This window comes from Lactuca saligna, chromosome 6, assembly GCF_052625555.1.
Source record: "Lactuca saligna cultivar CGN05327 chromosome 6, ASM5262555v1, whole genome shotgun sequence".
NCBI classification, from domain to species: domain Eukaryota; kingdom Viridiplantae; phylum Streptophyta; class Magnoliopsida; order Asterales; family Asteraceae; genus Lactuca; species Lactuca saligna.
Window position 1 is genome coordinate 82,013,894 of NC_136422.1, and position 27,113 is coordinate 82,041,006.

Consider the following 27,113-nt stretch of genomic DNA (forward strand, 5'->3'; position numbering starts at 1 on the left):
CAAGACATTCCTGCAAGATCACATGTCGAGGGGGAGCATGCTGATATGTCATTCGACTTCGACAGTTTGTCCGAACCAGAAGAAATGATAAATGCTGAATTGGATCCATCCTTTGATCCAAACTTCACTCCTCTCACCAAATGGACCAGAAATCATCCTATTTCTCAAGTGGTCGGTGATATCTCAGAAACAGTTCTGACCCGATCACAGCTCAAGGCAAAACAAGCATCCTTGTACTCAAAAGTTGAATTCCGCATGTTTAACTCATTCGTTTCCAAAGTTGAACCAAAGACAGTTAAAACTGCTCTTGATCACTCTGATTGGGTTCAAGCAATGCAAGATGAACTGAATGAATTTGAAAGGAACAAGGTCTGGCGTCTTATTCCAACTCCTCCTCATGCCTCGGTTGTTGGTCTCAAATGGGTCTTTAGGAACAAACTCGACAAGGAAGGGAATGTTATCAGAAACAAAGCTCGATTGGTCGTCAAAGGATACTGTCAAGAGGAAGGCATTGACTATGAAGAGACTTTCGCTCCGGTAGCTAGGCTGGAATCAGGGAGAATATTTCTTGCTTATGCTGCTCACAAAAACTTTGAGGTCTTTCAAATGGACGTCAAGTGTGCTTTTCTCAATGGAGATCTCGAAGAGACTGTGTATGTGGAGCAACCTCCTGGATTCGTGAATGAAAAGCATCCCGATCACTGTTACATATTGGATAAAGCCGTGTATGGTCTCAAACAAGCACCGAGGGCCTGGTATGAAACGCTGACTAAATTTTTAAAGATGTCCAAATTCAAACAAGGTTCGGTTGACCCAACCTTCTTTCGTAAAAAGGAAGGTAACCACCTTATGATCGTCCAAATTTACGTCGATGATATCATCTTCGGCTCCACGAATCCAGGCCTAACAGCTGAATTCAGAAAGCTGATGGAGACTAAATTTGAAATGAGCTCAATGGGTCCCATTAACTTTTTCCTTGGTTTAAATATAAGACAGGGACCTGAAGGCATCTTTATCAACCAGGAAGCTTACACCAAGAATCTCTTAGCAAAATTTGGCATGATGGGAGATTCAAAAGTCAAAGTCCCAATGGCATTCGGCACTAAGCTCACTCGTTCCCTGGACAAACCAGCTGTTGATCTTACACTTTATCGTCAAATGATAGGCTCTCTAATGTATCTTACTGCTAGCAGACCTGACATAATGTTTTTCGTTTGTTACTGTGCTCGATTTCAGGCAAATCCAAGGGAACCTCATATGCTAGCAGTGAAAAACATATTCCGATATCTCAAGCGAACTACGTCTTTAGGTCTGTGGTACCCTTCTAATTCTGGCTTCTTCGTTCAAGCCTACTCAGATGCAGACCTTGGTGGTTGTGGTCTCGACTGGAAAAGCACTACTGGCGGTTGCCAATTCCTCGATGGGAAGTTAGTTAGCTGGCAGTCCAAGAAACAAACCTGCGTGTCACTGTCTACTGCTGAAGCCGAATACATTGCTGCTGCTTCTTGTACCTCTCAAGTGATTTGGATCCAGAGTCAACTTCGAGATTATGGACTCAATATGAAAAAGATCCCACTATATTGTGACTCTGAAAGTGCAATTAGGATCTGTCATAACCCAGTGCAGCATTCCAAGACCAAGCACATCGCACTGAGGTATCACTTCATCAAAGATCACATGGAAGACGGAAACGTTGAAGTACACTTTGTTAGAACCACTGATCAATTGGCCGATGTCTTTACCAAAGCTCTTCCTGAAACGACTTTCAATAAAATTCTACAAGGCTTGGGTATGATGGTTGGAGAGTCGGTCCCAAATCCTCAAATCTCCATCTAAGAATCAAGAACCGAACGAGACAGACCGCTCGGTCTCTCTCTGCTCTGGTGAAATAAAGGAACCGAAGCAACCAGACCGCTCGGTCTCTCTCTGCTCTGGTGAAATAAAGGAACCGAAGCAACCAGACCGCTCGGTCTCTCTCTGCTCTGGTGAAATAAAGGAACCGAAGCAACCAGACCGCTCGGTCTCTCTCTGCTCTAGAAATTTAAAGAAACCGAAGCAACCAGACCGCTCGGTCTTTCTCTATCCTTCAAATTTAAAGGAACCAACGCAACACGCGGTCTCTCTCTGCTCCAATGATTCTGAACCGAACTAGACAGACCGCTCGGTTCCTCTCGGTTCTGAATTTGTCACCGAAATACACAGATCGCTCGGTCTATCTCTGCTTCCTAATTTTTTTTATGTTGTACCATTTTATCTTTCTGTTTTTATTTATTTTTCAGAAAATTCCAAAATTCCAAAAACATTTTATCTTTCCGTTTTTATTTATTTTTCAGAAAAATCCCAAAATTACAAAAACATTTTATCTTTCTGGTCGGTGTACGATTTGCACAGGTGAATACAAGCATCTCCTTCTGTAGTGTTTACTCAGGTATGTTTTATCTTTCTCAGACTAGTTAGACGTCCCTAGAAGCATGCTACTGTATGTTGTTGCAAGCCTCTATGACCTCGAGCAGGCCTTAATGATTCGATCAATACCTATCGTTTCTTCCCAATCAGGCTATTCTCTCACACTCGGTCTAGAGCTACCTTACTCTACTCATCTGAAACATGAGTTGCTCTGCTCTGTCCCTATTTTGTAGCAGAAGGTACGTTCGGTCTCTTAACCATCTCCTCAACTTCTTCATTTACCTTCGATTCCCCAAAGTAGCCCTTGATGCTTTCGGTCTTTACCACTGAGGCTTATGGTTGCACAACATCTGTGTTTATGATCTTGGATTCGATTACCACGTTCTAAGTGAAACCCAAAATCCAATACCTGAAATGAATTGATGGTGAGTGATAAACTCAAGCTATTACTTGGAAATCTCATTTTCTTTTTGTGTGATCTTTTATGAATTTGTCTACACCTAAGACATTTCTTCCCAAAGAGGTCCAATTTATTTTTCTTTGAGATTTCTGTCTATCCCATTTTTGTCACGTGATACTTCCCACCTACTTGTTCAACAGATCACATCGGTCTCACAGGTATCTCTACCAACACTCAGTTTTATGTTAAGACTTGATGTTCGGTTAGAGGTCAGCCACCCTTCAGCCCATGATCAAAAGATGCCTTTCATTGTTTATTAACAGACAACTGATCGTATTTCTCGGGAAACCACACAAGCACTTCAAGTCTCTCTTGGCTTTGAAGGAAGCGATTTTTTCCCGGAATCTTCCGCTTTCTGTCTTCTTACTAGACAACACTCACATCCCAAACACCTTTGATTTATCTCTTTATCTTTCACACTCCTATGCACGAAAATTAATTTTTTTCCAACATTCTGATTACAGTTTGGCATATGGTTTTAAGTTTCAGATGTAACCAAACAAGGGCACAAGAATTTCAAACGGTACAAAAATGATTTGGGCGCGTGCAATTGATTCCTTTCACACCCACGTGTGCTGACGTATTCCTGGGATACACCATAACTTCCAATCGCGCTTTTTCAGGCGACGTTTTGGTTTCTTCATCATCACGATTTTCTCTCTCCTGTGAACGGTATAAATAAGGGGTGATCGTGTTCTTTGGCATTTACCTCTTACGAATTCTCTCTCTGAAAAAGTTTCAACTGTTCATCTTCTTCCACAACTCCACAATGGCGACTTCTTCTTCAGCACAAGATCAAACTGCATCCTCCTCTTTGCTCTCAATCAAACCTAATCAAAATTTGATTATAGAGATGACCCCATTCTTATATGACTCCTACATGCTACACGTGGTGGAATGCCTCAAATATTCCCCATTGTTGTTGGCACTCACGCAGGTGGAGGCCATTGCCATGTCCCTGCTCTCCCAAGTTTACACAACGGCCAACTACGACAAACACAAAGATCGCATCTTCTTCACCATTCACGACAAGAAAACCTCTGTATCCAAAACAAGGTTTTGCTCTCTTCTAGGGCTTGCTGTCGACTCTTCCGTCATCTCACCGGACTTTATCACCACTGCGCAACTCTTTTAAATGATGTACGAAATGGGGTATACGGATGTTCTTACTACCATTGCCAAAGTCAAGAAATCTTGTCTTCCGTCTCAGTGGAACGGATTGCTTACCCTTCTTATTAAGGGATTAGCGGAGAGGTGTGGTGGTTCTGACACCACGAGTAAAGGGTTTCTGACCATCTTGTATGGTCTTTACAACGGCATCAATCTAGATTATGGCTCCATAATCTGGTCTCAAGTCGTTCAAAGTCTCAACACAACTACAAGGTACTTCGAGATCTCATGCGGCCGGTTCTGGACGCTTATTACAAAAAGGGCCATGGATTCCCTTGAAATCCCGGTAATGAAGGATGCTCTTATGGCTTCAATTGCCACTTACCACACCAAGAAGATCATTGTCTCTGATCCAAGTAAGTTTCTCCATTATGGATTGATCCCTGAATCCATGTATAGGTGCGTCACGCCTCACAACAACATCATGGCTGACTATAGCACCAGAACACCCTTGCCTCCAAGGGTTCTGTCCGATGAACAGCGTGCTGCTCTTGACGCCCTCGATCAACCTGCCAACCGTGGCAAGAGGGCAAGCAAAAAGGAGAAAAAGGAGAAGAAACAAACTGAACCAAAGAAGGAGAGAAAGAGAAGATCCTCTAAACGCAAATCTGAGGCAGAGGAACCTTCTCAGTCCAAATCCAAAAAGGTCAAGAAGATGGCTAAAAGAGCCAAAGGGTCTCCTTCTTCTGACTCTGCTCCTCATGACCCATCAGACACAGAGGCTACTGCTCCTCAAACCGAAACAACACCTGCTCAGTCTCCTCAACAACCATCTTCTCCCACTGTCACTCATCTACCCTCTCCACCAGCATCTCCCAAAATTCCCAAATCACCCTCTCCACCTACATCTCCCCAAATTACCAAATCACCCACTCCTCCCACTTCTCCTAAAATTCCAACCCCACCCCAATCACTAACACAGAAGGTCCCACTTTCTGTTCCTATAACCATCCCTCCAACTACAACAGAACCTACCATTCCCTTCTCTGTCACTCAACCTTCATCCTCTATCTCCACACCAATTATCACCAAAACAGTTACTATCACCTCTTCCCAACCACCAGTCACAATCAATGTATCTGATACAGGGGCTGCTACTGTGGTTGAAACCCCGGTCATCAACCTTCCCCCATCTCCTTCTCCATCCTCCAACTCCGGTGCTACCTTGGGCGGTGATGATGAAGAGTTCGACTCTATTTATTATAGCCCCTACCGAATTCCTACAGACACTGATGCCGATACCCCTATTACTAGTCAGCAAATTCAAGAAATTCATGACAAACTTGATAGTCTGCTGGCTGATAATAAAGCCTACGGGGGTGTTGTGCTCAAAGCCTTCATTGAGTCTGCGATCAAGACGTACACTGACGCCCTGGATCGTTCAACTAAAGCCATCGACAACTCAGCTGCTTCATGCTCCAAAGCCACCAAGGAAGTTTCTGAGGTTGTTCACACAACTCAGATCTTTCTTGATTCTCTAAAAGCTCATGCTGATTCCAGTGCGGCCAGGTTTCAGACGTCTGTTGACTCTTTCTCGGCTACCCTTCAGGGTGAAACCACCAAATTTGAGGCTCTGCGTGCTAACCTCAAAACTGAATCCACATCATTTCTCAAATCTTTGGATTCACGTTTTGCTTCTCTGGCAGCCGAGAGCACCCTGAAGGAAGATCTTGTCAAGCACCAGGCAACCATCGACCTACAAAAGATCCAACTGGCCCAGCACAACAAGAAATTTCTTTGCTAAAGACTCAGCGGGCAGTTCTTCAAAGTTGCGCTGGTGATGTCAAGAATTTGTTAACAAATGTTCTTGACACCCATGATCCCTTCCTTACCCTCACTATCAGACAGCATCTCCAGACGAAACTCCTTCCTGCTATTAACATCTTGAGTGAAATGAAGGGTGTCTCGGAGAACCTTGTTCTTCCGCGACAAGGGGGAGAGGAAGGTGTGCCCAAGACAGAACTGAAGGTTAATGTAGCTTCGGGTTCTGGGAAACAAGTCCTTGTTGAGAGTGAATCGGATTCAGATGAAACTATCACTGAAGCTCTTCAACGCAAGAAAAGGGACAAAGAGCTTGATGAAACTCTTAAGATAGCTCGAGAGGCCGAGGCCAGGGAAAGAAAGATCAAGGAGGATGAGGATGCTATTCAAGCCAAGAAGACTCTGTTCCAAGATTGGGACAGAGACACACTCATCACTCAAGCGATTGAGTTTCCTTCCATATATTGGTTGGAACCGATTGCATCCTTCGAGTGTGAAAATACAAATGACTCGCAGTTCGACATGCCAATCACACGAAAAGCTTTCACATTTCATTGCTTTGATGTCACTGCTGATGTCCCTCATCCGAACTTGAAGGTTGACAGAGAGCTAATAGATTTCTATCTGAAGTATGGTCAACCGCAGTACTTGACATGGAGCGCTTAGAAAATCATTAAAGTCAAGGTGCTGAAACCGACACAGGCTGGGAAATTTGTGAACGTTAATTTCAAAATCAACAGAGGAACAGCCAACACAGAACATCTTATTTCTCTGGCAGATCTTCCCAGTCTGAATCCGCATGATTGGATTCTGCTATACAACATTCTTCTCTCCAACCATAGAGAGTATGAACCGATTCTCAAACATCTTAAAAGAATGTTGGCTTCCTACATCCATGAGCTTGCCACTATGGATCAGGAGATAGCAAAGGTTATGAATAAGAAACCGACCGTCAAGCCTACTTCCATGACAGGAGATGTTCATAAAATGAAGGTAGGGCAAATTGATTCTTCCAATCTAACGGTCATGTTCACCAGAGGCGACAAGCATAAGTTTCTATTTGCTTTGGTAGACAAACATCTGTTTTCTACAGATTGTCTGGAGCATATTATAAACATCATTCACCGATGCAAACAGAACTCAACAGCAGACAAGAAGAACTTCACTGACATGCTTCGTTGGTATATCACCTTCAGGCATCACATTCTGGCTATAATACCGAAGATTTTTGAGACGGTAAAGAAGCCTTCTGCTGTCAAAAGAGAATAAAGATTCTGTGCCAAAGACGCAAAGGGGGAGATTGTTGAAGATAATAGAGTTGCGTCTTGGGCCCTTTTGTTTTACAACCGGATTGGGCTTGTCAATCTGTGTTCAGCTAGATTAGCCTTATTATTATTAGAAAATCTGTTAGGGTTTTATTATAAATATATGCATGCATGTATGCGTATAGTAACGGTCGTCACTCTCATTGAATATTTGTAAACCCTAAAATCCTCTACAGTTGATGTTCTTTATCGAGCTCTTCTGAGGATTGTTTATTGAATCATTCGACCTTTCTGATTCATTAGCTTGTTCTTGATTGTTTACTTAGTCATTCATTTACCTTTTTCATAGATCTAATCGATCTTTAAGTTTGTTTTAAACTCTTCAGTTTTGATAACAAACATCGACACTAAAATACTTATGAATTCACCAGCTTAATGCTGATAAACTCTTTCAAAATAACTTGTATTCTCAGGTCACCAGTAGACAGGTACCGATGCTAGCTTTTGAGAAGATGGAGCGCATTCAAGACTCATCATATTATTTTGATTTACATTATATTTTTGGTGTCTAAAACTGTACAGAACACGCTTGTATTAAAATTTTATATTTAATGCAATGGATGATGTTGTTTGCTTATTTACATTTATTGTGTTGTGATACTTTACATGACGTCCTCCGCCCCAGAACGTTTCCGGCATTCTTGGTTTTGGGGTGTGACAGATTGGTATCAGAGCATTGTTTATAGTGAAGCAAGTATATCAACCCATAAAAGATATACTAAACTATAAACCCATTTGGGATTAAAACACTATGACCAAGAGTCTATACTTTAAATACTAAAATAGTTAATTAAGTATACTAGTCTGCATTCATACTAAAACCAGTGTCACAACGACAAGAACAAAAGTATTATGATTGTTGAATATCACAGGTAAGCTAGGGGATGTATGGTCAGTCCTGGGAATGGCATAGCCTGATCAACTATGCTGGTTCGAGGAGTGATTAGCATATGCCCTAGAATGGTTGTGATGTGTTAACAAGTCTAAAACTTACCAACAATGCCACAAAAAGATCAGTGGAACTTAAACTTAAAATACTATAGGTGTATTTTGTACTATTAACCACATACATACTATATCTTTATACCTCTCTTCTCGCATAGATTTAAATGGCTGGATTCCATCACGGTGACCCGTACTTTCCAAGTGAAGGCAACATAGGAAGGCTCAAAGTAGAGTCTGACGATGAACACCAAATTCCATTGGTTGATCATCAACCTGAAGGCTTCATGGATGGATCAGACTCTGAGCCTGAAGTCAACAACCTACCACTCATAGGTCAAGCCCCGAACAACAACCCTCGGCCAGTTTTTCCAGGTCCTAATCCCTTGTGGGCAAACAACTTGAATCGCTGTAGTAATGAACAGGGTCAACCTTTACCATACTTTAGGGACCGAAGCTTTTACAATGTCAGCGATGGTGGCGCTGCTGATCGAGCTCTGCCTGTCATTATCCGCAGAATAGCTCACAATGTCGAGCAAGGTCGAGCAGCCATCGACCCGGTCATGGAGATTGATGCCAACTCAGGTGTCAACACAGTCCGCATCCACCGTCTTGAAGAAGACATGTAACGGACCCGGATGACCAATGAAACCCTACAGCAACATCTGGTTGCCTCTCAAGCAGAGGTCATGGAACTTCGAGCTCGTCAAAGGGCTCATGAGCGACAACTTCAAGAGGTGGTCCGTCAAATGAGAGACCTCAGGGTTCTCCCGAGGAATACTCATCGCCGTTAGATGATGTCTAGTACATCATTATCTTTTGGGTCAAGGATTAGCCTTTAACATCTGTGCTCTAAGTAGCACTTATCTGTAAAATATTCCTAACTTTCAATACTCTAATTAGGAATCTAAGAACTGTCAAACTTTTCTATATGGTATGATGTAAGACCTACTGTTAGGTCGATTTTCCCTGAACTTATTACATCAGTAATACTAGTATTATTGAAATTTATCTAATCTGTGTGAAAAATTTATACACTTGTGCTTTCCTACTAATATTTCTTATTGTGATTTCAAACACTCATTCAATTGTTGGGCTCTGGTTAGTTCATCCATGTGTCACTCTCACGCTGCTTACAAATTGATTCTTACCATTTTTCTTATCTCTATAAACTTATAGTTGAAAGATGCCTCCTCGCAAATCTCCCAGGAATAATCCTGCACCACCACCTCCTCCGCCTCCGGTCATCGATACTGCAGCCCTAAATGCTGCCGTAGCTGCAGCAGTGGCAACTGCCATGGCTCAGTATCACTCTTCTGATGCCAGCAGAGGTGGAACCCCTGTGGAATCAATCCTAGTTGAAACCCCTATGCGCTCGAGAGAGTGCTCTTACAAGGATTTCACCAACTGCAAGCTGAAGTCCTTTCATGGGACCGGCGGAGTCATTGCCCTCTCGCAATGGTTCGAGAAGACTGAAGCGGTCTTCGAAATATGTTCATGCTCTGCTGCGAGCAAAGTGAAATATGCCGCATGCACCTTTGAAGGAAAGGCCCTGACGTGGTGGAACGGCCACGTTAAATCTCTAACTCTCGTCGTAGCCAACGACATAGGCTGGGAAACAATGAAAGACCTCATGATTGAGGAATACTGCCCGAGGGGTGAGATCCAGAAACTAGAGTAGGAGCTTTGGAGCCTGACCATGAAGGGCACCAATATTGTTGCTTATACCGCCAGATTCAGCGAACTGGTGGCCCTCTGCCCTAATATGGTTCCCACTGAAGGGAAAAAGATCGAAAGGTACATATGGGGGCTAGTACCTCCGTATCAGGGGAACGTCCTATCATCAAACCCCGCTACCTTCGATAGTGCCAAACGACTGGCACAACGACTCATTGACCATGGGGACAAAACCCCTACAACAACAACAACGCTAGCCATCTTAGAACCCTCCAAACCCGCTGACACAAAGCGGAAACTCTAGGAGGAAAGGAAGAAGACGAATCGAGCTTCCAAAAAGCAGCAAATTGTGGCGGTACATGCTGTAATAACCCCTGTTGCTGCTGCTACTACTGCTCCGATAGGACAATATGCTGGAGGTTTGCCCAAGTGCAACAAATGCAACTACCACCACAATGGCCCCTGCCATGAAATGCAGTGCTCTAACTGCCACAGGAGAGGACACACAGTCCGCTTCTGTAAATCTCCGGCGAGACCGATCGCCCAAGTCCTCGGCTCTGGCACGAGCCCGACCAGCTATGGATGTAGCGAAGCAGGCCACTATAAGAGGGACTGTCCCAAGGCGAAAAATGCTGGCGGAGCAGGTAGGGTACTACCTATAGGCCACGGGGAAGCAGTTGCTGACCCGATAGTGGTGACTGGTACGTTCCTCCTCGATGACTCCTATGCATGCATTCTATTCGATAGTGGAGCGGAGCGAAGCTTCGTTAACCATAAATTTGCTCGCATGCTTAAGCAACCACCGCACGCACTCAATGAACTATTCACAATAGAAATGGCTAATGGAAAAACTGAAAGTACGATTAGCATACATTTAGGTTGTACCCTAACTCTAGATAACCATTCATTCCCAATCGACCTCATGCCAGTCTCAATAAAAAGTTTTGACGTTATCATTGGCATGGATTGGTTAAGCCTTCATCGCGCCGACATCATGTGCTACGAGAAAGCAGTCTGTCTAAACCTTCCGTCTAACGAAACTCTTATAGTCTACGGCGACAAACCCGGTGCAAGTCTTCGCATCATATCAAGTATTCAAGCACAGAAGTATCTGCGTAAGGAATACCATGCATTCCTTGCTCACATCGTCGACACGAGCCTCGAAACGAAAGAACTAAAGAACATCCCTGTAGTGAGCGACTTCCCCGACATTTTTCCAGAGAACTACCCGGGTTAACTCCACAATGACAGGTCGAGTTCAGAATCGACTTAGTCCCAGGAGCTACCCCAGTAGCCAAGTCGCCCTACCGCTTAGCACCAGCTGAGATGCAGGAACTCTCTGGTCAACTTAACGAACTGCTCAGCAAGGGCTTCATAAGACCAAGCTTCTGACCTTGGGGAGCACCGGTCTTGTTCGTTAAGAAGAAAGACGGATCATTCCGTATGTGTATTGACTACAAAGAACTCAACAAACCGACGGTCAAGAATCGTTACCGTCTGCCTCGCATAGATGATCTATTTGACCAACTGCAAGGGGCGAACTATTTTTATAAGATTGATCTGAGATCCGGATATCACCAGTTACGAGTGCTAGAGGAGGATGTGCCGAAGACAGCCTTCCGAACTCGTTACGGACATTACAAGTTCGTGGTGATGCCATTCGGATTGACCAATGCGCCCGCAGTCTTCATGGATCTGATGAATAGAGTATGCTGACCATATTTGGATCAGTTCGTCATCATTTTCATTGACGACATCCTGATCTACTCCCGAAGTAAGAAAGAGCATGGCGATCACCTGCGACAAGTTCTAGAGACATTACGAAAAGAGAAGCTTTATGCGAAGTTCTGAAAATGTGAATTTTGGATCTGGAGAGTCGAATTCTTTGGACACGTGGTAAGCGAAGAGGGAATCCACGTGGACTCATCCAAAATTAAAGCCATTGAGAACTGGTCAGCACCTAAGACGCCTACAGAAATTCGTCAATTTCTAGGTCTCGCTGGCTACTACCGTAGATTCATTCAGAACTTCTCTCGAATAGCGAAACCTCTTACAACCCTAACCCAGAAAGGCGTGGCCTTTGACTGGGAAGAGAAACAAGAAAGAGCATTCCAAACACTCAAACGAGCCTTGTGCACCGCACCAATACTATCCCTTCCCGAAGGAATAGAAGACTTCGTAGTCTATTGCGATGCATCGAATCAAGGGCTCGGATGTGTCCTGATGCAGCGTGGTAAGGTCATCGCCTACACCTCGAGATAGTTGAGGACACACGAGGTTAACTACACGACCCACGATCTTGAACTAGGAGCAGTGGTGTTTGCTCTGAAGATCTGGAGACATTACTTGTATGGAACGAAGAGCACTATCTTTACCGACCACAAGAGTTTACAACACATTTTCGATCAAAAGGAGCTCAACATGAGACAACGACGGTGGGTCGAGCTACTCAGTGATTACGAATGCGATATTCGTTATCATCCGGGTAAAGCCAACGTAGTAGCAGATGCCCTAAGTCAGAAGGAATATTCTGGTCGCAAGGTCAAGTCATTGTCAATAACCATCCATTCACACTTGTCTAAGCAAATTCAGGAGGCTCAACTTGAAGCCATGAAACCTGAAGATGTGACAGATTGGAATCCCTGAGAGGAATGGACAAGAATTTAGAAGCCAAGGGTGATAGAGACTTATATTTCATGAACTGGATCTGGACACCGAAACATGGTGGTTTCCGAGACTTGGTCATGACCGAGGCGCACAACACTCGGTATTCCGTCCACCCAGGTTCAGATAAGATGTATCTGGATCTTAAAAAGCTATACTGGTGGCCTAATATGAAAGCAGAGATTGCTACCTTCGTGAGTAAATGCCTTACTTGCGCAAAGGTTAAGGTCGAGTACCAGAAGCCCTCTGGTTTATTGCAACAACCAGAGATCCCGGAATGGAAGTGGGTGCAGATCACTATGGATTTCATAACCAAGTTGCCCAAGACAACGGGTGGACTTGACACCATATGGGTCATCGTTGATAGATTGACCAAGTCTGCACACTTCCTGCCTATCAAAGAAACCAACAAGATAGAGAAACTTACGAGGACATACATTAGGGAAATCGTACGGCTAGATGGTGTACCTATGTCCATTATCTCCGATAGAGATAGTAGGTTCACCTCAAGATTCTGGCAATCACTACAACATTCCCTAGGAACAAGGTTGGACATGAGCACAGCCTACCATCCTCAAACCAACGGACAGAGTGAGAGGACCATCCAAACTCTGGAAGATATGTTGCGAGCCTGCGTGATTGACTTTGGGAAGGCATGGGATACTCATTTACCCCTTGTCGAGTTTTCCTATAATAACAGTTATCACACGAGCATCAAGGCTGCTCCATTTGAAGCTCTCTACGGCCGAAAATGCAGATCCCCTCTATTCTGGGTTGAGGTGGGTGATACCCAATTAGCCAGGGGGCAAGCTTCAGACAGTACTCTTACCGGTCTGGAGATCATTCGGGAAACGACAGAAAAAATCGTTCAAATCCGTGAACGATTGAAAGCCTCTAAAGACCGACAGAAGAGCTACGCAGATAAACGAAGGAAACCTTTGGAATTTCAGGTGGGAGACCGAGTCCTTCTCAAAGTCTCACCCTGGAAGGGCTTGATACACTTCGGCAAGCTTGGGAAGCTTAATCCGAGGTACATAGGGCCTTTCGAGATTCTTGCAAGAGTCGGCCCCGTAGCTTACAAACTCGATCTACCAGGCGCACTTCGTAATGTACATTCTACATTCCACGTAGCTAACTTGAAAAAGTGTCTATCCGACGAGACTCTCGTAATCCCACTCGACGAGATCGAGATCAACGAGAGCCTCAATTTTGTGGAAGAACCAGTAGAAATCATGGACCGAGAGGTCAAGCAAACAAAACAAAGTCGCATACCCATCGTGAAGGTTCGCTGGAATGCCAAGCGGGGACCTGATTCACATGGGAACGCGAAGATCAGATGCAACGCAAGTACCCACATCTGTTTCCCTAATCCACGAGTGTTTTCTTACTTTGAATTTCGGGACGAAATTCCCTCTAACGGGGGGATGATGTAACAACTCGATATTTCAACTCTTTGTAATGGCCTAATAGGTCAAGTATTGTAAACATTTTTGAGTTAATAAAATTAACTTTGATAATAAAATGTCCAAAAAGTTTCTATTTAAATTCTTCTATGTTTAAATATCATTAAACCATGATCGTACGTAAAACAGAACGCCCAAATCCGACTTCGTATATTGAAGTTATGATTTTTCCATGTTCAGCTTAGCAACAGACAGCTAAAAACTCGAATCGGAGATCGACCGACATTTGGCCGGAATGACCTAAACGAGAATCGAAGGTCTCGACAATGGTATTTCAACGGTAAAAAGTCTTGCAAAAACCGACGTCAGATAAAGAAGTTATGAATTTTTAAAGAAATTCCTTAATCACGTCATTTTAATAAATAAATAATAAAAATAATTTCGGAATTTGCCAACGGAATCCAAACGAAAGTTGTAGATTGTAGTCTCACCTTCGCGGGGATATAAAGAACGCCGAAAACGGAGTTCGTATGAAGGAGATATGAATTTTTGAAGTTTGATAAATAATTTATATATATAATTTTTATTAAAAATGTTGGTAATATCCGAAGGGGAGTCAGCCTAGGGCCGAAGTACGCGCCGTGTACTCGAGGCCAAGGCCTCGGATCGTCCACGTCGCCCTATGCGAAGCTACTCGACTCGCCGTCCCATCTGACCCGCCCCATCCGAAATACGTAAGCGATGACGTCGCGTACGCGCTGCGTACGCTAGTACGCCCCGCGTACGGAGGCGGTTCAGCACCCCTATAAAAGGGATGCGAGCCTTTCCGAAAAATTTGTTCATTTTCTCTCTTTCTCTCACGATCTTGCCTCGATTTCCATGCCCGTTCAAACCCGAAGCTCTGGTCTTTTTGCTCAAGTCCCGAGGGTCGATTTTACTCCCGAGATTCCCAAGAATCCCGAGAAAAATCCGTTTCCCGAGACGAAACTCTGCCCGGTTTTCGATCTCTCTATCTTTCCAAGTGAGTTCATACCCCTTTATTCAACCTTTGAAATGCTTTTAAATGTTTTAAATACTTTATGGGGGGGGGGTACAAGTTAAACACTTATAGTTATTGCTTCGATCACATGTGATTGCATTAATCACATGTGATTAATAACTAGGAAACCAATGATTTTATCACTGTTCAAACTGTTTTACTTCAAAATGTTTTACAAACTCTTTTACTTATCAAATGCTTTTATTTAAACTTTGTTTTACTACTTATAAATTGCATGCCCATATATGTATAGATATATAAGTAATGTTTAAAGGGCTTAGGAAGGCCATCCGCCCTATTTTCTTTTCGCGCACTGAGATATGGTCTGGTAGGATTTCGGGTGACCATCCGAGGGTCGTTTCAATATTAGTTATATATCATATATACATGTATAGACATAATAGTACTTCCATATTCATACTTATCAGCACATCATTAGTAAGTTACCATCGGGGTAACACAGGATCATACTACTACAATTTCTAGATCAACGAGTCAGTTCATTCAGGAGTCAATACTTATTACTAAGAGAACATATACAACGATACTAGAACAAGTAACATAATATTGCATATACACGAATACGTTAACAATTGTGATACACTGTATGGGAGCATGTCTTAATTGTCATGACCCGAGTTGTAGCCAGAGTCTCTTGGAGGGAGAGCGTCAGTTTGCGTATAGATCTATACTGGATTGACTATCCTACACCTCGCTGCTAGCTACAGTGGGACCGATAGGTCTGCGGGTGCCAAACGTCATACCTTATTTTTCGACTATACGTTGTCGATGTTACCAGTCAATAGTATGGTGCAATTTATCACATGATACCTTAATATAAATCCGGTTTAAGGTAGTTAGTACAGCAGTAGTTCCTATAAAACAAAATTATAGTACTACAATAATTTACCCATTACATTTTGGTGATAACCTCACTTAAACTTTAATGTACAAACTATATTTTGTTAAAAGATAGTTACACTTAGGGAATTACACACTTTTACATCAAACGAGCATACAAAACAGTTAAACCTTGGTAGAGGGCTACTTTAACAGAAAATATAGGTTTTTCTGAGAGATTCAAACTTTTACAAACACTTACATACATTTACAACTCATACTTGCGACAGGTTCAAAAGTTTTGATAACAAACATCGACACTAAAATACTTATGAATTCACCAGCTTAATGCTGATAAACTCTTTCAAAATAACTTGTATTCTCATGTCACCAGTAGACAGGTAGCGATGCTAGCTTTTGAGAAGATGGAGCTCATTCAAGACTCATCATATTATTTTGATTTACATTATATTTTTGGTGTCTAAAACTGTACAGAACACGCTTGTATTAAAATTTTATATTTAATGCAATGGATGATGTTGTTTGCTTATTTACATTTACTGTGTTGTGATACTTTACATGACGTCCTCCACCCCAGAACGTTTCTGCCATTCTTGGTTTTGGGGTGTGACAGTTTTTCAGTTTCATCCTCTACTATCGAATCAAATATAATTTCTTTACCTTTGATCTTAGATGTGATATTAATGATTGACAATTTAGAACAATCAACCTCTTCTTCCTCTTCGATTTCATTGATCTCACTCACACTGTCTGAATTGTCATTGACATCAGCATAATTGAGTTGAGAATCAAGAGTCGAGGTTTCGGTTTTCTTTAAGATTTTCACTTGTTCACTCTTTGACAAACTTTCAATAACAATGTTAACCAACTCATCAGCATTCAAGAATTCATCAATTTTGACAATACCATATGCATATCTATCATCATGTATTTTGTCAAAATGAGCAATTATGATTTCACAATAAAAAGAAACAACATCACCTTTTTCACGTTCATATTCAAGAAAAGGTAAAAGTTTCCTATGTTGTTCTTTGCTAATGTCAGAAGAATGATGTAAAGTAGGTAATTTTGCATACAATCGTTTGGTAGAATTACAGTATATGTTTCTTTGTGCTAGCAACAACCTAACATCGTTTGTAAGATTATCCCTATCACAATTTACATTTTTGATCTGCATTTCAAGTTTTTCTACTCTGCTCCTTTTTATTTCTAATTCCTTTTTGTGTCTCACCTAGTTGCATATTTAAATTTTGAGCTTCAGTACTAGCAGACACAATAACAGAATCAAAATAAGCCACAGTATCAGCAAATGAAGTGATTTTAGCATCATAAGTAGATAAAGGAATATTAAAAGATTCAAGTATAGCACGTACCTTGGTGGTCATGGGTGATTTGTCCGTGGATTTGGATACGAAGCACCTCCCTGAAATATCCTCTTCGCAATTTTCAAAACTTGCGAACATAGCTCCATGTGTAGGATGCCTCATTTCTTCGTCATCAAATCCTGAAGACCAGATCTGATATGTTCCACTCTCTTCATCATCAGATTCACCCTTCGCAACTAGAGACACTCCTTTTGTCTTAGCGCGCAACTCTTCAATCTTTTCCGAATAGTATGCTTCATCTTTAACTTTTTCCTTCTTCTCTTCTTTCTTTCGCAACATGCAATCGGCTGCGAAGTGATTCGCACCATTACAGTAGTGATAATAAATTCCTGAGTCACCTTTCAGCTTCTTCACTTCTTTCGCATCTTTTTGTTTCTCATCAGCTTTCTCCATTTTCTTCATCTCATTTCCTCCAGTTTTTGTGACTCCACTCTTCGCATCACTAGCCTTTCCTTTTGTATTAAAAGGATTTTTGAAAAATTTCTTAACTCTGTTATTTGAGTAGAATGCCACAACTTCATCATCAGAGTTCATCAAAAATCCTTCATTATCTAAACCATCTTTTTCATTAACATCAACTTCTGATACCTTTGAAACAAGAGCCAAAGGACCTCCAATACTCTGTTTTCATTCTTCATACATTTCTGAAACTTCACTTTCATGTGTTTTCAGCTGATTGTAGAGATCATTCAAGTGAGTTGTATCAAAACTATGTTGATTCTTAATCATCATACTTACGCTTCGCCATTCCTTGCGAAGACCCATGATGAAAGTTAAATTGAACTCCATGAGAGACCTAGTGATTCCATACCTATTGCAGCTAAACACAAGCTCATTCAGATGATCATAGTAATTTTCAAGAGTTTTAGCATCCTTTTGTCTGAATTCCTTCAGTTCAACTAGACATTGCTTCACAGAGTTGATCTTCATCTTTTTGCTACCTTGATGCTTCTCTTTTAGAGTGTTCCACATCTCCTTGGTTGTTTTACAACTACGGATGTAATTGTAAACCACAGGAGGTAGAGCACCTGTTAGTTCCCTCATTCACCTCTTTTCATTATTCTTCAAACGTTTTTGTTGTTCAGCAACTTCAGCATATGTAGTAGATGGTCAACTTGGTTGAACATTAGCAGAAGCTTGCACTGTTCCATCGATACAATTCCAAAGTTCTTCATCAATTCCATTTAAGTAATCCTCCATTCTATCAGCCCACTGATCATAGTATTCAGGAATTAACATCGGAATTTTGGTTGAGGAACCAAGAAACTGAGAGAAGGAAGCCATTGTACTCATGTTGAAGTTCACCATTGATGAACACAAAAATTTTCAGAAAGCTTGAAAAACTTGATGAATTTGAGAATTGATCAACTGAATTGATCACAAATCGCTAATCGATTACTCGACTAAAAAAATTCAAAGACAGAATCAATTCAAATATGAAGATCAAATTTGATTTTCAAAACCAAAATGCACGGAAAATTTTGAGTAAAGTTGCCACTCAAAAAGCAAATGATTCTAACACGAAAATCAGATCGATGTAGTTTGAAACCTGCTCTGATACCAATTGAAGGGAATTGTTATCGAGATTATGAAAGCAATTATGATTGAATGATTGAAAAGTAAGAACACAACGAGTAAATATTAATCAGATCTTATATTGATGAAGACTGATTACAAAGCTTAAGCAGAACGAATACTCGAGTGCAAAAGTTCTTTTTTCTACTTCTATTCTCAGTCCCTATTTATAGGAGACCTGAGTGTACAAAAATTATACTAAGTCTATTACAATACACTTCACATAAAACTGACTTAGTAAAATAACTAAAAATGCGAAACTAAACAAACACACAATTCGACTTTTACAATTTAACCTCTACAACATTCCCAACGAATTAGACTTTCATACATGGTTTTTGTGATATGGTTTCGGTATTTTGAAATTGATTTAGGCTTTGACATTTGATTTTTGTAATTTAGTTTTGATACTTTAAATATGATTTCTTTCAATACGTTGAAATTGAATATTAATCTTCGTATTACTAATCAAATATTAATATTTAATTTAGGAGTTGAATTTTAATTTTCGTTTATTATATAAATTAAATTTATTTTGTAAATTATGGTTATAGATTTTGAACAACAAAAATAATAATATAAGTGAGAAGCCGAAACAGAAATGCGACATAATCAGCTTGTTATCTAGTTTTCCCAAAAAATTATTTTGTAGCTAAACAACTCATCACGACGGATTACTAACAGATATTAGCAAAAGATTAATGACATAATTTAAAGGTTCCTTGAGCAATTTGTGGCATCCTTGATCCATCTCTAATCCGTCATTGAATCTGTCGCTAATCTGTCCATGTCTAGTAGAGACAAGACTTTTTTCGACCACCAAAATTTGCCGCCGATGGCCTTCACCAACATATTAGCGATGAAATTGTCTGTCGCTGATACCTTTGTTTCTAGTAGTGTTCCATTCAAGAGGTCTATCTCTATTAGACCTAATATTGACTATTTCCCTCCAAGAGGTCTATCTCTAGTTAGCATACATAAAACACATAATTTATATAATACGTAAGATCATGAGAACTCACCTGAATGACTGATAAGGTAATCTACATAGTGAGCTAAGTGGTACCGATACTGCCACGAACCACTACATATTAATTAACCATAATTCAAAAATTAAGGTATAATATCTAACTTTCCACTCTAACAAGTCTTTCTCTTTCTAATCCTCTCCTTAGCGAGAAACATAATTTTTTCCCCTAATCTATGATCTAAAACATACTTTTACTAACATTGATCAAACGTCAATTTGGTCAAAAAGTCAACAGTAAACGGTCCACTATGCCATGGAAAACTCTTGGTTGCACCATGGTCTTGTCCCGACAAAATAGTCGTGGGATTCCCCTATCCACTACGTTGTGGCCAGTCGTTGACCACGTCACAGTCCGTCTAGAAGATTCATATCTTCCTTAAGCTCTTAATATGTTGATTCCAGACCACATGTTTTCCAAAAAAAAGTTGTATTACTCACTAATGATGCATACAAATCATAACTTTATGCTCATACATGTCCTATGTAAGTCCCACACCATTTTTACGTCTAAAATGATAAGTTATGGCCTTAACTCCACACATGGAACCAAATGGAGAAAAGAGGCCATATCCATCACATATAACACTTCTAAGGACATCTAGGTTTGTAAACCTGCAAACTTTACTATATCCTTATATTCAAGATCCTTATAGTAGAAAGACTAACACTTAATCTATGATCTAAAGAGCAATAACCATAAAAAGTTGATCCTTGAAGACTTACAAAAGTCCAGATGATGTTGAATATGTTGGATTAGTCTTACCTGATGTTCTCTTGCACCACCAAAGCACTTATTCATCATTCAAGGGGCAAAATTCAACCAAATGAGGTGTAAGTGTTGGATAAGGTGTCTAATTCCATAACTATTTCTGGTATGTACTTGACCCGGTTTGGCATGGTCCATTTGGGTTGCATGGTATCATGCATTTGGATAGACTAAAATGAGAGAATTAACACTTGTGGTTTATTAATATGTCATAAGCTATAATATATTAATCATAATCTTATTTAATTAGTATTGACAAAGAATTAATCTAGAATTAATTAAAGTGATCAAAAAGTGACTAATTAGATATATGGGTTGATTATGTAAATCACTCATACTTGTATAGTGGGCTTAATGCTCCATGGATTATCAAGTTTGGCTAAGGTTCATAAGATGCTCCATGGATGCTCCATGGGATTTACAAACCCATGGGTCATGGAAATGAAGAGTCATGTCACATTAGGGTTTACTGTTGGGTTTTGGTATAATACAACATCCTATGATGCACATACAACCATAATTACCTTGGATCTATGTTTTCACTAATTATACATGCAAATGGTTTCCAAGTAATTAATCCTATAACTAGCATGCATTTGACATAAACCATATAATATACTAGTTAGGGAAACATACCTTTTATGTGGCTTGAAGTCTTGATGTATTTGGCCTTAAGAGCTTAGCACCAATAGTATGAAATGCCTCAAATGGAATCACAACACACCTAGGACAAAGGTGGCTCTTGAGAGAGAATTCCATGCACCAAAACACCTCCATATTTCTCTAAGAAAAGAAGTGGTGATTTTGGCTATGGAGTAACCTATTTATATGTAGGATTCCAAAGGGTCATGGGTATCACCCATAATCCATACCGATGGGTTTTAAGATCCATGGTTTATGTGGCCCAACTCTTTATGTATCCATACATAAACTTGGTCCAACATAGATAATAAGCCTAACACATATAAATATAACTAATTATCATAATTAGTCCCCATAGATTTAATTAGTCTCTTTTGATCACTAAATTAATTCCAAATTAATTGTTGATCGATACTAATTAAAACATATGCTTTCATATTAATATATTATAACTTATAATATATTAATAAACTATAAATAGCCTTCTCTCAAAAGTCCATCCTAACAAATTGTCCTGATGATATGCAACCCAAATGGACCATGCTACTCTCGGGTCAAGTATATACCAATAATAGTTATGGGCTTAGACATCTAATCCAACAGTCTCCCACTTGAATAAGTCTTAAACTTTTATTGCAAGTACGACTTCATAACCTGACTCGCAATCGTAGCTCTTAATGTTGTTGTCGAACTTTGAACAAATCAATGATGCGTCCATTATATAGGGGATGATATATTCCTACATTCTAGATATCATATGGACTGAGACATGGATTATAATCATTCTCTCTATCCATTTGTTTTTTCCCGATTTCCAATTTATGACGATTGACTAATTGAACAAATCAAATCAGTCCTAGCCTGGCCGAGCACTTCCATTTGTCATCATCAAATCATCGAGGGGCCCACATATATCGCTTTTATCCTGAAGGTAAAAGGAATGGATAAACTTCAACTCGTATGGTTTGTTCTACTACTTGTTGAATCATACACAATGCACGTTTTATAACATCGAGTTACCAATGTGTTTTCGTGCAATCAATGCATAACCAACTCATAGTAACAACTCATATCTCTAGGTTTGAAGAATATAAGATATTATCATCTCATGATCACTCGTGATAATCCATGAAGTGATTCCAATGAGCGCGGGTTGAATCCAATACTCAAAACTTATGAGCACTCATGAGTGTTGTAGCACCACCTTGTCCAACATCTTAGACCTCTACAAACCCAACCCATGATAGTCTTCATTCATATCTACTTCCAACATATGACCGACTGTGGATGGTTTGAAAAACTTAGTCAATTAGAACAATAACCTAGTTATTCTGGAAGTCAAAACATGCAAAGTGAAACGCAATAATAATCGAATCCAATATGGTCTCAGAACTTATGAATATAAATAAAACACCTTTTATTTATCACCATATGATTACATATTATTCATTGTATACTGTTTCAGCTATCAACTTTATTCTTGAATTAAAACAATAGTTGTCCCATGCTCCAAGCATGTACACTATGTTTTTCTAAACACTAGTCATGCCACACACCAACTATGCATACTATGTTTGTCTATGATCTTTACTTTGTGAAGTAGATCAATTGAACATAACTCCACTGATTCTCATTTCATAGTCCCAAATCTTACTGCAAATGCAAGACTTCCAAATTCATGCCATTTACTAAAATCTGTTAGATTCTAAACTTATAGGCATTGATCCTCTTGTAATGATTATTCACAAATTCTTAAAGACTTGGCAACAATCATTAGAGAGTATTCCAAAGGAGATCAACTCCTTGGAAACATCCTTCTTGCATTAAGTTTCCTAATCATACATATTGAATACTTTCTAACTTTGAAGCATTTCCATATTCCATTTTGACTATCACTTCTGAACAAGAGTTGCCTCCCTACAGATTATGTCAATATGGTCCTTCCAGAATCAATACTATACTTCCAACTTTCCTTGAACAACAAATCTTTGGTAAACCTTAGATTGTCCTCAACAATTGCTTAATCATATTAGTCACATCAATTTCTAGACCTTTTTCCCTTCTTCATGCCCCAAGCATTTGGAAAAACTTAAAAAGAGTGAATATAGCACATGTAATAGATCCTATATCCGAAGCATATGGGACATGATTCATGACGTCTCACATAAAGACTAAACCAGTCTTTTGCTATAATATTTCCATTTCTATTTTGCCAAGTTCTCATAATTCAGATTATGAATAGGGATGCCGTAATCGTAATCGAATTTTAGAACGCAAATAATGAACCCATATATAGAATTTCCTTATGTTGAGCCATCCCAACATGAAATTCATATATATTCTTAACTAAATACGATTAAGACCTCAATCTAAGCTTTTAGATTTGAGATGAAGTATAATTTCCTCTCCCTTAATTATAGCAAAACAACTTTTTCAACCCCTGCAACCTCATGAATTGAAACTTTTGTTTTCTATAATTAACATTGCTAACTTGCAATACTTATCACAATTATCATGCTCCCACTAACATGATGATTATTAGCATGACACTTATGCTCCCACTAGCTTTGACATGTACCCAGAAATCAACTAAACTTCTAGAAATCAATAGTTTATTGACTTTCTTACCAAAGTTCAGATTTCTGATACTAGATTGCCTTGATAAGACTTTATCAATATCATACACCTCTCTTAGATATCGCACATGTGTGTCTAAACAATTATGAAGAGGGATGCCGTAATCATAATGTTTAGACCTTTTGTCATTCCCACAATTTCTATCTACTCAAAATCTCCTTAGTGAAAGAGTTTCCTTACCATCATTTTCATGAATCGAAGAGAAACGTTATGACACTTAGATTTAATGGTGTATGTGTTCTTATCCATGTGAATTCTCAAAACCATAGTCACAAGACAAGGATAATGACAAATCCAAACTCATATGGATTGAACTTATGCAATCTTAACTTCTTGCTACCTGGCAGCTCAAGGGCCTGCCATTTCTTTCAAGTAGTTATGCAAACAATTGAGAACATGTAGAACTCAAATGTATAGCCAACTTAACTGGAATAGGCACATAAATGTCAACACGATAGGTTATAAACCTCTACTTGCGTGCTAGCGATGAAATACATGTTTTATTCTTGATTACTTCTTGAAACCTTTTTCAGGATCTTTTAGACTCCTACTGTCTCCGTGACCTATATGACTTTCTTGCCAAATATTCAAGAGATAGTGTGGATTCTAATCAAGACAGACACTTAACACAATTAGCCTTAGTTGGTCTTTGTTTTATCCAAAACATCACAACTTACCAATTTCAAATGTACAAGAGTAGAAAACTTTTACTCTTACATTTGACAAGTGTTTTAAACCATCTTTAAGACATGTCACTCAAGTTAAAATCTTAGAGTATAACTCTATGAATTGTTTTGGAATGAACTATGAATCATCTTCTTGATTTAACCACTTCAACAATTCATAACTCCTCTTTTTAACTATCAGAATGTACTTAGAGGATGAACTGTTATAAGGTCTCAAAATCATTAAGATGACCTTAAAACATGATAATAAAGTACTCTCCCATCTTTTCAGATTTGAGAAACTTTTATCCTTCTGTCTAATTTGATTCTTCTTATTCGTTCTGTCATATATTGAAAATTTTCCAATGTTTCAGAATTATACTTAAGCTTGCAAGTATAATCATATTTACTAAACCTTAGTAAATCATGACAAATAGTCTTATCCATCTTTTGTGGTGGACTTTGACAAGTGCAGAAGAAAGTGTATTTGATCCCTTAGTCCTCTTGACCTACACATCCATGTGAACAAGTAGTTAGTCTTAATTTTTCCAATGCTTGAAAGTTCTCATTCATCATACTATACAACTGGCATGATTCCAAGTTTCGGTCCAATTGAAACTTGGGTGATGAGAATCTTTCCTTATTTGGTAAATTTAGACACTACCACAAACGAACGAATCAAATTCATTTTTCCAATATTGCTATAAACATACAAACATCGAGTTTTCATGAATGCCATTGTAAAGAGATAAAAATGAAGTAAAACAAACTTTTATTTATTTTAAAATGCGGAAAAAACTTTTTCCTTATAATGTAACTTGAAATGAAAACTATGCTATGACTTGTTTCCTAGCAATCTATCATAACTCCTAAGAGCAGCTCAAGAATCCAATCTTCAATGAAGCGATAGAAATCCATCTTCGTGATCAGATTCAACATACTCTTTCTTTAAGTTTCCTTCACTTTTCCTTTGATTCTTAAACATCATCAACATGTGACCCAGTCACATCTTGTAATAAGAATCTCAGAATAGAAACTTAACCGAGTTAGATAGTGGACCTTACCTGAAATAGAGTCAAACTTATTGACTTTACTAGCCTTATGATCTTTCAGGTAAAATTCACAGCTTCGCAACCAATGCCCTTTCCTTTTGGCAATAGGACCATATGGACCCTTAGGTAATAGTACATGGGACTATCTCAGAGTTAGCCTTTCTCTTTACCATTTGGTCAACCGAGTTGACTATGGCCGATCCCTTTCCATTGAGAAGAGAATGCTTTTCTAGATTTCCTGTGTCACTATTGTCCCTGTCCATAAAGTTTTGGGAAGTTGATCTCCTAATCAAATTTGCTTTACTAGTACACTAAATCATTTCTGATTTAGCAGCACCAAGCAAATAGATAAGATCATTAAGGGTCTTGTCATAGTCTGTTTCATAGGAGTCCCAAGGAACTCACTATGTGACTTAGAAAGTGATTAAACTACTAACTTTCTTAAGACTTTGACACCCAACTCTCCTGGCTTGTCAGTATATGACTTCATCTCCAAGATGTGATCACACCTAGACCTTGCCTTGCCGATAGGGCTTGAGTGACCTTGAACTTGTGGGTTAGGGAGAATAATTGGAGGAGGTGGAGGAAGTGAAATTCCAAGATATTTGGGAAGATCATAGATGTCTAAACTAGACATCTTTTAGGAGATATTCAAGATAGTTGATTTAAACTCCTTAATATAACACCGAATATGAAATATTAAGGCGAGGACCCAACAAACTATTTTATAACTTGGAAGAGGGATGCCGTAATCCAAGCTATAGAATATTTGAAGGTAGGTGAATGACGATTTACCAATTTCCACCATGAAAAACGAAATAATTTATTAGGTTTTAATTGGATTTGAAACTCCTAGATCTTCTTTTTAGATTCATTGAACTTTTCAATGGCGTGTTTCAATCTCGAATGTGGCCTTCAGGTTTTTGTGACTGGGATGCCGAGGATCACAAAACAACGTGTAAAGTAACCATGCAAATTACTTGGCACCCTTAAGTGTTTACGCCTCAATCGATGTGCCGGTTAACCACACACGCTCCATCGATACTATGATAAACATTAAGTTACCCTTTGCCTACTTTGTTAAATACGAGTTAATGTGCCGGTTAACCACACTCGCTCCACTAACTGACTTAAACAAAGTGCAAAGTGTAATTTCATGGATTAGCACCTTATTCACATTTTCCTAAGTAACTAAGATTGGGTATTTACAAAAGGTTTAGTTACTTAGCATTTATCATTAATACTTTTAATGAAGGGAGAATTATAGTCCTTGTCCTACCCATTCGGCTAACGACCCTCCACTGGTTAAGGAAGCGGTGGGTGAGAGTGGACACCCATTAAACTGCCATTTTATAGGCAGTAACCTTATCCCCCCTTATAGACTGGCTTCGTGAATGAGGCCTACTAACGGTAAGACTGAATTTACTCTTATGTATATATAAAAATATTATTAACTTATAATATTATAAAGTATAAGGGTTGAATTTTAACTTCTAAAATTCTAAGGTCTAGTTTGGAATTAAAGTATACATGGGGGGTAACTTTACAAATTCCAAAACTTGAGGACAAGTTTTTAAACCTTTCAAAACTCTTGGCTTTTTCATAACTTATGAGTTTAATTAAGGTTTAATGAAAAAAAATTCAAGTTCCATA